General features: G+C 44.9%; 1 long non-coding RNA gene and 1 other non-coding gene across 2 annotated transcripts in view; one reads left to right on the plus strand and one right to left on the minus strand.

The window, feature by feature from the left end:
* The first annotated feature begins 675 nt into the window (after nucleotides 1–675).
* The window catches only part of LOC110337212, a 35,594-nt gene continuing 22,801 nt past the window's right edge, over nucleotides 676–13,468 (plus strand). The window contains exon 1 of the long non-coding RNA XR_002381257.1: nucleotides 676–773. This is a non-coding gene — a long non-coding RNA (uncharacterized LOC110337212). The remainder of the gene's footprint in view (nucleotides 774–13,468) is intronic.
* LOC115062745 lies at nucleotides 3,255–3,385 on the minus strand. Its single transcript, XR_003842674.1, has one exon. It is a non-coding gene; the product is annotated as a small nucleolar RNA SNORA17 (small nucleolar RNA).

Genomic DNA, 13,468 nt, shown 5'->3' on the forward strand with positions numbered 1-13,468 from the left:
GTGTGTCTGTCCATCGGTCTATCCGCCTGTCTATCCGTCTGTCTCTCTGTCTGTCTGTCTGTCTGTCTGCGTGTGAGTGCAGGTGCCTCATAGGCCAGAGAATGTATCAGGTCCCCTGGAGCTAGACTTCCAGATAGTTTCAAGCCACCCAGTATGCATCTTGGGAACCAAACTCCAGTCCCCTGCAAGAGCAGCAAGCAGGCTTTACCCCTGAACTGTCTCTCGTCCTGGAACATAGTAGGCACTCAGTCCTCTTCCTTACATCATCATCCTTCATCCTGTACTTGGAACACTGGCTTCCCAGGAGTGTTCAAAGCCCAGAACTCAGGAACTACAAATAATCTGATGTGTGGAATGACAGACTGAAGCCTAGTTTGGGAAGGCTTTCCATTCTAAGACAAAACATTGGAATTTTCATTTAAAAGCAAGAGTTTTAGAAGATATTGGATGAGGGTATAGTATCAGAAGAGATCCTGAGCCTGCGTTCTTAGCTACAGCATGTATTTGATACCCTATGCCCAGGACTGTGTGTTTTATCTTTTTTTTTCCTTTTCTTTTTTTAATTTTAAATTGGTTTCTGATGGTATGCTCGGCTCAGGGAGTGGCACTATTAGGAGGTGTGGCCTTGTTGGAGTAGGTGTGTCATCACTTTAAGACCCTAGCTGCCTGTAAGCAAGTCTTCCTCTACCAGCCTTCAGATGAAGCTGCAGAACTCAGCTCTGCCTAGATGCTAGCATGCTCCCACTTTGATAATGGACTGAACCCCCGAATCTGTAAGCAGCCCCAATTAAATATTGTCCTTTATAAGACTTGACTTGGTCATGGTGTCTGTTCACAGCAGTAAAACCTTAACCAAGTGTCTTAGTCAGGGTTTCTATTCCTGCACAAACATCATGAACAAGAAGCAAGCTGGGGAGGAAAGGGTTTATTCAACTTACATTTCCACATTACGGTTCATCACTGAAAGAAGTCAGGACTGGAACTCAAGCAGGTCAGGGAGCAGGAGCTGATGCAGACGCCATGAAGGGGTGTTCTTTACTGGCTTGCTTCCACTGGCTTGCTCAGCCTGCTCTCTTATAGAACCAAGACTACCAGCCCAGAGATGGCACCACCCACAAAGGGACCTCCCCACTTGATCACTAATTGAGAAAACGCCTTACAGATGGATCTCCTGGAGGCATTTCCCCAACTGAAGCTCCTTTCTCTGTGATAACTCCAGCTGTGTCAACTTGACACGAAACTAACCAGTACACTAAGACATGGTTCTTTGTGAATTTCACATCATGTATGCCAATCTCCTTCATCTCCCTCACCTCCCCCTCCCCTCATAGCCACCCTTCACCCTTGCAACATCCTCCACCCCAACAGAGAAAAAAAAATCTCATTGTGGGAGCTGTAGTGTGTCATAGTGTGTCCCACAGTACACCCTTTTGTCCACATTTCTTTACTTGCAAATATTCATTGCAATGACTTGTTGGTCTCATATAAAGCCTCTGGCTTCTGCTACTCTATCAATAGTGGAACCTCACTGGAACTTCTCTCAGACACCCTGTTGTTGCCCTATGTCCTGGAGATCCTATAGTTTTGACTCTGTAGGCTTGGCCCCTTCCTTCACTCCAGCAGTTCATTGATGGGGTAGATGTTAGGGTGGGCCCATTCAGATCCCTGGATCTGTGTCTGAGAGGCATCTGAGCTGGTCAGCCAGCCTGCATGGCCAGCTCACCAGCAAACCCCTCACAATCAGGGCTAGCCCTACCCCGCTGCCCAGGCACTCTCCTGAGTGCTACAGCAGGTGAGGGACATGGCCAGCTCTTCTACTCTCATGACCCAGGGTCAGCAGTCCCACCTGCCAAAGATGGCAAGGGATGAGGGAAGGTGAAGAGCACCCTCTCCCTTGCCTTTGCTGCCAAAAGGCAGGCAGGTTGCAGAGCCAGCTCTCCCACACACAGACCTTTGGGGCTGGCTCACCCATTCCTCTGCCATCAGGGTTAGCTCTTCTGTGCTGCCCTAGCGAGCTACGGGGCTTGCTCTCCAGAGTGGTGCAGTGAGGGACAGGGCCAGCTGTGCTACACTCATGAGCCCTTTGGGGCCAACTGTCCCACCAAAGCTGGCATCAAAGGCATCAGGGAAGGGAAGGGATTTTTTTCTCTTGCTAGTGTCACCTCACAGCAGACAAGAGGCAGCTCCCTCATACTCATGCCCACAGGGCAGGCTCACCAGCAAAATCCCTACATCCAGAGTCAGCACTTCTGTGCTACCCGGGTAAGATATAGGGCCTGCTCTTCCAAGTGATGCAGCAGGTGAGGAGCAGGGACAGCTCTCCTGCTCTGATGACCCCTCAGGGCCCAGCTCTCCCACTTCCCTTAGGTGGCAAGGCATGAACGTGGGGCAAATCTGCCTCAGTCATGTCACTGCATGGCAGATAAGGAGCTGGCAGGCAAGTGACAGGGCCAATTCTTCTATGCTCGCACCCTTGGGGTTGGCTTTCCCAAATTCATATCTTTGGGGTTGGCATAACCATAACTCCCGAAACGTGTGGCGGGGCCTTCTCTCCCAGGTACTGCAGCTAGCTGGGGAAGAATCACTGCTGCTGCTCTCATACCCCATGGCAAGCTCTCCCCAGATGCCCAGGTAAGGGGTAAGGCCAGTTCTGTACAGCCCTCAGACATTAACATTTTCCCAGGAGGCAGCACAGACCGGGGATGTCTGCTTGGCCTTTGGTGGTAACCATTTCCTGATGGTTCAGAACCACAGACCCAGACTTGGCCCTTGGTGGCCACATAGACCAGGACCCCACCATGGTCCCAGGTGGCATCAGCAGCTATTCACATCAGGCTGTTCCTCACTACCCTCGTGTCTCTAGTTCTGCCTGTCTTCATGGTGTCCACATCCTTCTGTTTCTCTTTCTCTTCCCTATCTCCACCACTTACTTTCTCCTCTTAGTGGTACCCGAGGTTTCTGAGTGTCTGGGGTTGTCTCAGGTGTTGTCTCAGGAGTACTACGCCTGTGTACTATGGTCTGCCCCTACCACCCAATGCCCCGGGCCTGCATGGTACCAAACTGGTGGTAATCTCAGGGTAGCTTCCTGTCTGGGACCCATGGTACTGATCTGGTGGTCATCTTGCGCTCACTCCTCAACCCAGCCTTCCGGAGTAGCCCTATGCAAGGGTCATCTGTTTGGGGATTACTCCTGTACAGGGGGTGAGGAGAGTGACACCAGACTGGTTGTTGTCTCAGACTCACTCTACTCGGGGAATGTTAGGTTACTGATCATTCAGATGTTCCTAGGTCAGAACACTGAGCATAGACACAACCTCTCTCCTCTCTGCCACCTACTGACCCGCATGTGATGCAGCAGCCACACCCGCAACACCTCCGGGGCAGGCTGTTATGTTATCCCATTTTTTTTTTAATCTCCCAATCTCCCAGTTTAAGAATGGTATGATATACAGTGTAGTGACAATTTTGGAATGTTGGTTTCTTTAAAAACACAGAAACATTCCGGGAATATGTTTTTGTTTTAATCCCAAGTGTGGGGTCTGGGGCTGCTTCAGACTGTTCACAGCAGCTGACTATGATTTGCCTCGTGCTCTAGCAGAGGCATGATTTTGATGGGTGCAGATAGTTTCTGTGATGGTTTGATGTTTGGAACTCTGGGGACTTTTGAGAGGGTCTTTAAATGCTAGGGTCCCCAGAGATGGGGTTGTTGGTCATGGTGGTTGGTTGGTTGTGGTTTGTTAAGGAGTCATGTGCAAAGAAGAAAAAAGAAATTAGATATGCTGATGGTGAAGATCAAATTTGCCCCAAGGAACTCAACATCCCTAAATCAACAAAATCAGTCTAAAAATATCATCACCCCCCTTTCCCTTTTTCTCACTCCTATCCAGTATTCCTGGGGGTGGGGTGGTAGAAGGGTAGAAGAAAGAAGAAGACACAAAGTAACAGCTACCCTACTTCTTACTCTTTGTAGTCTCCATCATCAAGGTATCCGTGAAGGGTCTGAGACCTGTATCAGCTTACACTTAACCTTCCTAGGGAAAATCCTAACATCAGAAAATAACTTGTCCAGCCGCATATGTAGCAAAGAATGGCCTTGTCAGTCATCAATGGGAGGAGAGATCCTTGGTCCTGTGAAGGCACTGTGCCCCAGTGTAGAGGAATGCCAGGGCCAGGAAGCAGGAGTGGGTGGGTTGGTGAGCAGGGGGAGGAGGGAGGGGATAAAGGGTTTTTGGAGGGGAAACCAGGAAAGGGGATAACATCTGAAATGTAAATAAGGAAAATATCTAATAAAAAAGAAGTAAAAAAGAAAGAAAAGTAAACATTTATAGAAAAATAGGCAGTCATGTTGGCTATGATACTAAAAGCACGTTGGAAAGTTTAAGCAAAGGTACCCAAAGATCTGTTAAAGGAAACGATCAGCACATAGAACCATATCCAACCTAAAGGTAACATTTCAAACCATCCTAAGACTCAATATTAAAGAAAAATGACTTAGTTTGAAGCTGAGCAGAAGCTGAGTAGACTTCTTACCAAGGAGCACAGGGAGTGACCAATAGTTACACTGAGAGGTGTTCTATTGGACATTAGAAAATGGAAATCAAACCACAATGAGATCTAACTGTATACTTGCTAAGGTAGCTGAAAGAGAAGAGACCGCTGAAGCCAAGAGGCCATGCTGAGTGGTGACACAAAGTGCCAGCAAACAGGGGGGTTCCATTGTTCATCCCTCATGTACGGAAGGAATTGTATGGTTTTCCTGGAAAACGGTTTATCTCCCTCAGCCTTCCCACCTCGGCATCTCTGTGCCTTTTCCTAAGATGTCATCTTTCAGAACACAGTCCATCCTCCAGCCCATGAAGCATGAATGAAGCAAAGGGGACTTCACTTGCAGGCTTTGAACGAAGGACATTCCCATTCCATAAAATGTATATCGAACTCTGATTTTTCAATTTACAAGGCCCACGGGCGCAAACTTGCCACCCTGTCCCATTACTTAGTTACCACTCACACAAGCTGCATCACTCAGGTATCTGATGCCCATGTCTCTGCACGTGGCCATATCATTTACTGCGGTGCCCAGGCTCCAGTTGGAGACACCAACCTACACTTGGCTCTCTCCCTTCACAACTCAGGTCCGGTCATGCATCACATATGTGTCACAGGTTGGCATCTTCTAAGAGCCCATCAGAATAATCAGCATACCTCCCCTGCTCCCCCCAATCCCATCCATGTCTCCAACAACACGCTTCACTGAACTCCCTCCCGCCTCTGAGCCTCTGCAGTTCCACCTCTTGTGGTCCCTGATCCTCTGACTTCAGAGCTAATACCATTTTCTCAGGGAAGGGGCTCCTGTGACTGTCACATCACTTTACTTTCTTCTGCTTTAATTTGCCCCCCTGTGTTTAGTGCTTCAACTTTTTACATCTACGTGGCTGCCTGTCCATTGTCATTTCCCTGCTCCAGAAGGTGAGACCCTTGAGAACTGAAGGCTCATACGCCTTCCCAGGTTTCCTCTCCACACCTCTCATAACTGACCAACTCCCATGCGCGCAATAACCTACAGCAACTTATTCACACCTGGCTTCCAGCAGCCACAGAAATTTTGTGCATCACCCCTCCTCTGGCTGCATCCATCCCTTCTGTGATTTCCCCACAGCTCTGTCAATAAGCCTAGCTTCTTGATATCCTTGAGGCTTTACAATATCCTCCTCCCCAGACCTTTTTGTTCTCAGCTGACTTTGATTTGTGATGCTTCCCACTTGCTCCACTGGGTCCAGCCCGTGATTAGCACATCAGGCCACAGCTAACCTGAAACAAAAGGCTGGAATTCCAATGACTAGCCAGAAATGACACTACAGAGCCCAGAGGGCCATGAAGAGGATAGTCAGAACACTGACCAAGCTGTCCCTGAGCCTGTGTGGATGAGGGACAAGCCTGTGCCCTAAGCTCTAGGGAGACAGGGTCATCCCTGTCTTCTGCTTGGTTTCACGGTGGAAGAAGGCTGGGCTCTGATTGTAGGGCTTTTTGGTAGTGATATCTGTGGGAGAAAGCAGAATAAGATGGAGCCCTAATTGGTATAGCAATAGTAGAGGAAGCAGAAAGCACTCTGTTTTCCCAAGACTTAGCAGCAAGAAGGCCCTAAATCCCAGATGCTGTGATGAGTAAACAAGATGCCTAGGAGAATGTCAGAGGTAATAGGATGCTACAGAGAGCTGGGGTCTGCAGGAAAAGAACAATATGGAGCAAGCACAGACTTCATGACGGAGCTGGAATTCCAACCGCTCATTTTCTGCCTCCATACCCTTATTTGGATCAGACACAGTTGCTGGTAAGAGAACTAATACCCATGTTCTTCTCTTGGGTTTGACTTGGGAGCTGGGGCAGCAGCACTCAGACTTACTGAGGGCTGTCTAGTGCTGGGAACACGTTTTTAGACTATGTTACATTACCATCACTAGAAAAGCTCCGTGCTTCCCAGGGGTTTATCTATTACCCGTGGCAGCACAGGGCTGAGATCAAAATTCAGTGTGTCTTCCTTGGGCTCATCCTATCACAGTGTGTTCTAGGATCTCCGGACACTGGGAGTCAAGATTTAATCTCCTATTCCATGTGCCTACTCTCTTGAATATTTGATATCTAATAACTGTCCAAAGCAATCCCAAATAATGTTCTTCTAAACTTGGACACAACAGAAAGAAAACAATAGTTTAAGCAGACATAAAATCAAATGAGCTTGTTTTTAAAGTAAAATAAATTCAAGTCTTTCAAACACACTTTGATAAAATAGTTTTCTCATCGACCTCTCTAATCATTTCCAAGTTTATAATTTCTTCCCCAGACCAACTCACTCATCAGCCAATAAAGCATTCATTCTATCAGCCAGTCTGTCCATACATCATACACCTTGTGACTACCTATTACTAGTTGCAAACACTAATCTTGGGTCTGAAGATCTAAGGCCTAACAGGGCAGGACTCTATCCACAAAGGAATTTATAGTCTGGTAGGGGATACTGAGAATAAATCAGCAAGTTGATTGTTATGGCAACATACCTTATGTGTAGTAAAGGATGGAGAAGGGGAAATGAGGATGGCAAGAGAGGGAAAGATAGGAAAAGATTCATATAGCAGGGGAGGATACATCAGAGTGGACACTGAAAGGATTTAAAAGCTGAGAACCAAATGACAAAATGCAGAAGGGGTCTAAAAGGAATTCTCGTACCAGGAATTTTCTACAGAGGATGTTTAGTCTGAGTTTCAGTGGAGATGCAAAATTATTTGGATATAAAAATATACACAAGGTGGCTAGTGGTTTGACTAGACTGTTCTTATCCATGTCCTCTCTCTGTCCTCTACTCCTACTGTGCTGAGAGAGATCCATTACCTTAGATCCATTTCTTAAAAGACTCCCTGGCCAGTCACTGCTCAGTTCCTGCTTCCTGAGACTTCTCTAATCCCTTAGTCTGTGTTCAGAGTTCTGTCTTACTAAGGAAACTAACTTAAAGTCATTGTGGTGGTTTGAATGAAAATAGCTCCCAGTGACACATAGGGAGTGGCATTTTGGAGGTGTGGCCTTGTTGGAGGAAGTGTCACAGGGGGTGGGTTTGGGGGTCAAGCCTGGCCCAATGACTCACCTTCTCTTCCTGCTGCTTTCAGATCTAGCCGGAGAACTCTCAGCTCCTCTCCAGCACCATGTCTGCCTGCATTCGGTCATTCTCAGTTCCTCCCCACCCCCATGACAGTAATGGACTCACCCTCTGAAACTGTAAGCTAGCCCTAATAAAAGGCTTTCCTTTACAGGAGTTGCTGTGGTCATGGTGTCTCTTCACAGCAATAGAAAACTCTAAGTCAGAAGTTGGTACTAAGGATTGGTGCCATCTGTGTTCTGGACTACCTGCTGCCCGACCCTACCTGCCCTTGGGGATTGGAGGTGAGGTGGTGCGGAATCAACACAAGACTCGTAAGGGAGCTAGTTCATCTGAAAGCTGCTGCAAGCTCCCCGCCCCACCCCATTGGTCCCAAGAAAGCATCTCTTCTAAGTAGCAGTTACCGATTGGCTGGCAATTAGATCCTCCTGCAGAAGTTATCTTTGCGGCTGCGCAGCCCCCCCCCCCCCCCCGCGGTTCCGTGGAGGTGGCCTCAGCCGGTCCTCTTATAGACTGGGGTATTGCTGTGATAGGCCTTTTCTTCGGAGGAATGTAGCTTTGGGACTTTAGTTTAGAAAAGCAGTTGACCTCTTTAACTGGGACTTAGAGTGCTCTACTAGTAAGAACATGGAAGACAGAGGTGCTGAGGGTGATTTGAACTGTGGAACCCCAATTCAATAGGTTTCAGAGAAGAATTTTAATATGTGGCCTAGAGACCATTCTTGTAATAGTCTGATGAAGAAGATGGCTGCTTTCTGCCTGTATTTTTAAAAAATAATCTGCCTAGGGCTTCATTGAAGAATTATGGATTAACAATTTTAGTGGAGGTCATTTCATAGCAACCTAGAATTGACGATATTCTGGTCTGTCGCTATTAGTGGTCAGTCTTACGCAGATCTATAACGAAAAGGAACATGCCGAACAAGGAAAAATGTACAGTCGGTGGGGAAAAGAAGCACCAAGAAGTGTAAACAGATTAAAGAAAAGCCTTGTGCTAAGTGGAATAAAGAGGGTGGTGACCTCAGAGAAGACCCCACCCAGCTAAGCTTCCAACTTGTCCGAAGGAATTAAAGAGAAGCTTAGGGCCAGGTGTGGTAGTACACATCTTTCATCCCAGCACTCAGAGAGCAGAAGCTGTCAGGTTGTAGAGTTCAAGGCCACCTTGATCTACAGAGCAAGTTCCAAGAAAGCCAAGTTAGACAACTGAAGGAAACCATCAAACCCTGAAAGTCAGTGAAAATATATTTGAATGAGTCATGTTCCCAGCCCCAGCAAGCAGCAGAACTGGGCGGCTTCGGCTATGTGGTTCTGGTTTTAGAGTCAAGGATACATGAAAGAGGTTATGGAATCTTCCTCCGGCAATAAGAAAAGCTCTTGGTTTTGTTTAAGTATATACTAAAGCTTGAGCTAACTTGGTAAGGTTAGCTATCAAGTTAGCTATCTTTTTAAAAGCTATTTTGCCATTTCCTGCCTCTGGTTGCCAGCAACCTCCACTGCCTTACCCTTGCCAATCCCTACCGCTAATTAATCTTAAACTGTCCAAAGGATCTCTGGCTGCAATCTTTTCCCATCCTTGACTCTGCCCTTAGGATAAGCCTAGAACACCTTTGACAAGGTGTTTACTGGGAAATAGCTCAAAAGTATTCTAACTCATTAGCCACCATTCCACCCTCCGAGATCCAAACCATCCTCTATGCAAATGTTCCTTCCAATCTGTTGGCCACCTCCCTCTATCCACCCCTAGCTGGAAACAAGATTCCCAAAGACAAACAGACCCAAGATCTCAACAAACACTGATGTGTTCGTGAGAGTCGAGTTGTGTCTAGGTTCAAAGTTATCTGACAACAGAATTCACTTGGATGGCTGCAAATTCATTGCTTATCAAAGTGTCTGCTTGTGAAGGGAGTTCTACAAAGTAAATGTATCGAATCGCAGCAGTAACAAAGCTCTAATTTCTTTTTATTTAGCTTTAATTCGGTTGACCTTGTTCCATAGCAACATGAATCTGTGTTGGTTGGTCCTGAAAATGTCCAAGTCTATAAATATCTATAAACATCATAAGGATCAATCATTTAGATTATGAGTTCAGCTTGAGTTAATACTCTTACCCAGTTATGTCCTCCATTTAGGATCTTGATCTTTCTTTCCCTTTTTTTCTGATATTAAGTCCTGTTACTACAGTGTGATGGTGTCCATTGCATCAGGCGTAGTGCCAGGAATTTTCTAGAAGGGATACCTAGCCGAAGTTTTAGTGGGTAAGCAGAAGCTATCTGAGTAGAGCAGTTAGTACAAAAGAGGACCAAATCTTGGATCAAACATCCTGAAATCTAAATCTCCGACCCTTCCTCTGCCCCGGTTGTCTTGTTCTAAGAACTGACCTAGCTTACACCCTTAAGCTTGCTACTTCATGCGCTTCCTGGTCATTGATGCTTCAATAGCTGGTTTCAGAGAGATAGACAGACAGACAGACAGACAGACAGACAGACCCAAGATCTTAAATGCCAATGCTATTCTGAGTAGAATGTATTGCCTCATTTGTATTATTGATTTCTAATATAAAAAGTATCTTTTCCTTTATCATACAGTTATCTTTTGAATTCACACGGCTTAGAGCAAATTTTGAGATAACTTTCAGTGCGACAACTAAGATCTGCCTGTCCCTTTCCTCCAGTGTCCTTCGTGAATGTTTCGGGCTTTGGTTGGTTTGTGTCTTTTGCATTAGCTACTGCTCCAAAGATCGTAAAGGGACAATGGCAGGAGCTGATCTCAGGTTTTAATAGGAAACGGCTTTAATGCTTTATTCTTTAAAATATCATCTGCTGTTTTGGGAACTAGCATTTGTTATTTTTCAGTGGCCTTCTTCTCATCCTTCTTCCGTACAGTTATCCACAATAGCTTTGCATTTTACTGAATAGCCTTTCAGCTGCGATTGATATGCCTGGGATTGTTGATATAATAAAATATGTTGATAAAGTCTGTGATTCTGAAGTCCTTGTGCTACTGGAATGCATTTCATTTGCCATATCATATAATTTAAAAAATGGATATCTGGACTCAGACATCTAATAGTTTATTTGAAATACTTCTTTTTATATCTGTAATTGGAGTCCATATAATTTTCTCTTGTGTGCTATCTTCATGATACTTTAGGCAATGAATTAAAGACATACCATTTTCCCCCCTGTGGAATGGAATTATTTAAATAACATAAGAATTACATGACGTTTTCATTTAGATTGAAAGCAGCAGTAAAACCATCTGAACCTGCCATCCTATTTGGATGTGGTTATTGGACTATTCAGAACTTTCTTTTATTTGGGGTCAAATGGAGTATTTTATGTTTAATAGCAAACTATTTCTCAAAGATTTCGAACATGTATTATCTTGGTTTGTGTGAGATGCCTTTAATATACATTCTTAAGCTTTTCTGTATTTGTAGATGATAATTTAGTGTTGGCATCTAGAGCCCTCCTCTCTTTCCCTCTCTTTCTCTTTGTCTCTCTGTCTCTCTGTCTCTCTGTCTCTCTCTCTCTCTCTCACACACACACACACACACAAAAAAAAAAAATTCAGTTTTACTAGTTATTATTCATTTCAAAGATGATGCTATTTCAAGTCCTGAATTTACTTTGCATCATATTACACGGATTATAAAATATATTGCAAAAACTAAGTGAAGTGTCTGTGTCTTAAGATAAAAGCTAATTTTTATCTCATGTAAGAGATATCCCAAAACATGCAGCCTAAAACTAGCCTGTCATCCCACCAGCGTGATCAGGAACATAGACTTGGTCTTCATGCCTTGCTCCTAAATGCTACCTTTCATTCTTGCGACTGTCTGAGCTCTGGCTCTTATTCAACAGCAGGCGGGAGACTAGAGAGCTAGAAGGACCCTGCCTCAGACAGCAGGATGTAGCTCCCTTGGTTTTCCTTCCTAGAACTTCTGGACCACACTTCATTCTGTCACACCTTGACACTGAATCAGAGCATGAAGGGAGGATGGAGAGACCGTTTCAGTGATAAAGAGCATTTACTGCTCTTCCAGAAAACTCAGATTTGGTCCCCAGAACCCAGCTCATCCAACTCACAACTCTACAACCCTGATTCCGGGGAATCCATCACCCCCTTTCTGGCCTCTTCAGGCATGGCACGCATGTGATGCACAGACATACGTGAAGGTGGCATGTGCACACACAACATAAAAATAAATACTTTTTTACAGAAAAGGATATTTAGAAGTATACCCGTGTAACTTTCCATGCAGGAGAACTTTGTAGTGGGTGTGGTGGCTTGTGTCTGTCATCCCTGTACTGAAAAGGTTGAATAGTAGGATGCAGGCAATCCTAGATCTGGGCTACTGGAACGAACCTGTCTTTAAAGCACAAAAACAAAACACAGAACCAGAATTCTCTGCTACAAATCTATGTATTCTTTCAGATATATTTCGGTTTTGTGTCCACTTCATACTTCTGTAAGCTTCTGTCTTTCATCTGAATAAACTGTTCTTCCAAACTAATGTTGGCTTGCCTTTTTTTCTAAATCATGCTTTATGATAAATGTAGAGCTGAAGCCTCTCATACACTGAGGAATGAGCTGTACCACTGAGGGGCCTAGGTTACTTTACCATTTCTCAATTCCTTGAAGTCAAACATATTAGTTTAGTTTTATCTTTAGAAAATGACAACCAAGCTGGGAAGATGGCCCAGTAGATGAAGCACTGGCCGCATAAGTATAAATACTGAAGTTCAGACTCCCAGAAACCCTGTAAAATCCACACGGACATGGCACAGAAGTGTCTGTAAGCCCAGTACGTGGGAAGCAGAGACAGAGAGGTCTGGCTGGCTAATGAGGCTAGCCAGAATTGCTGAGATCCAGGTTCATCCATAGACCCATATATTCATATATGCCCAAAAAAGTAAAAACTGCAATTAAACTTCTAGGAATTTAAATTTTAAATCCTGTGTTTTATAGGATCGTTTGTTGGACTCCAGTCCTCTGCTGTGGGACAAGTGTTTACAGGGCTGCTTGGAGGCGGTTGAAACTAAGAGCATTGGATTTTAGGGTTTATGATCTTTGAACATATATTCCCTGAGCGTGGTAGTCATTTGACATATTAAATACCTCTTCTCAAGTGCACAGTGCCTTCTCTCTCATAATTCATTTAACCAATTGCCTTTTGCCAGACATTTAGTGGTCTCCAATTCCTCAAGATTGTAAGTAATGCTGTATCTGCCTTCCTTATGATATATCTTTGTCCATCTGTGTAATTATTTCTGTAGGCTCAGTTTCGGGAAACAGGATTGCTATGTCAAAGGGCATGCGCATAGAAAATCTGATGCCTTTCCAAAAACCACTCACTAGCTTGCTTTTTCTGGTTTCTGGAAAATATACAGTGTCTATCTCTCCTGTGTTTTAGATGATGAGGTCACTGGGTTGACATGAGCAGACTTGAAATCATAGTGGCTGGACCTGTCCTTCATAGCTAACACTGTGTAAAGCCAAGAGCTGCGATGCCAGTGCTTTGACTGCCACCAAGTCCTACCACCCCTGCTCTCTACTAAAGCAGCCCAGGGGCCAGAGCATGGTTTTATTCGAGTCAGAATTCAGGAAAATGAGCTAAAGCTTTCTATCTCAAAAGAAGGAGGGGAAAGGAAGAGGAGGAAGAAGAGGAAGAGAGAGGAAGAAAGGAAAGAAGGAAGGGAGGGAGGGAGGGAGGGGGAGGGAAGGAAGGAAAGAAAGAAAGAAAGAAAGAAAGAAAGAAAGAAAGAAAGAAAGAAAGAAAGAAAGAAGAAAGGAAAGGAAAGGAAAGGAAAGGAAAGGAAA

The sequence above is a fragment of the Mus pahari genome, chromosome 20, assembly GCF_900095145.1.
Source record: "Mus pahari chromosome 20, PAHARI_EIJ_v1.1, whole genome shotgun sequence".
Taxonomy (NCBI): Eukaryota; Metazoa; Chordata; class Mammalia; order Rodentia; family Muridae; genus Mus; species Mus pahari.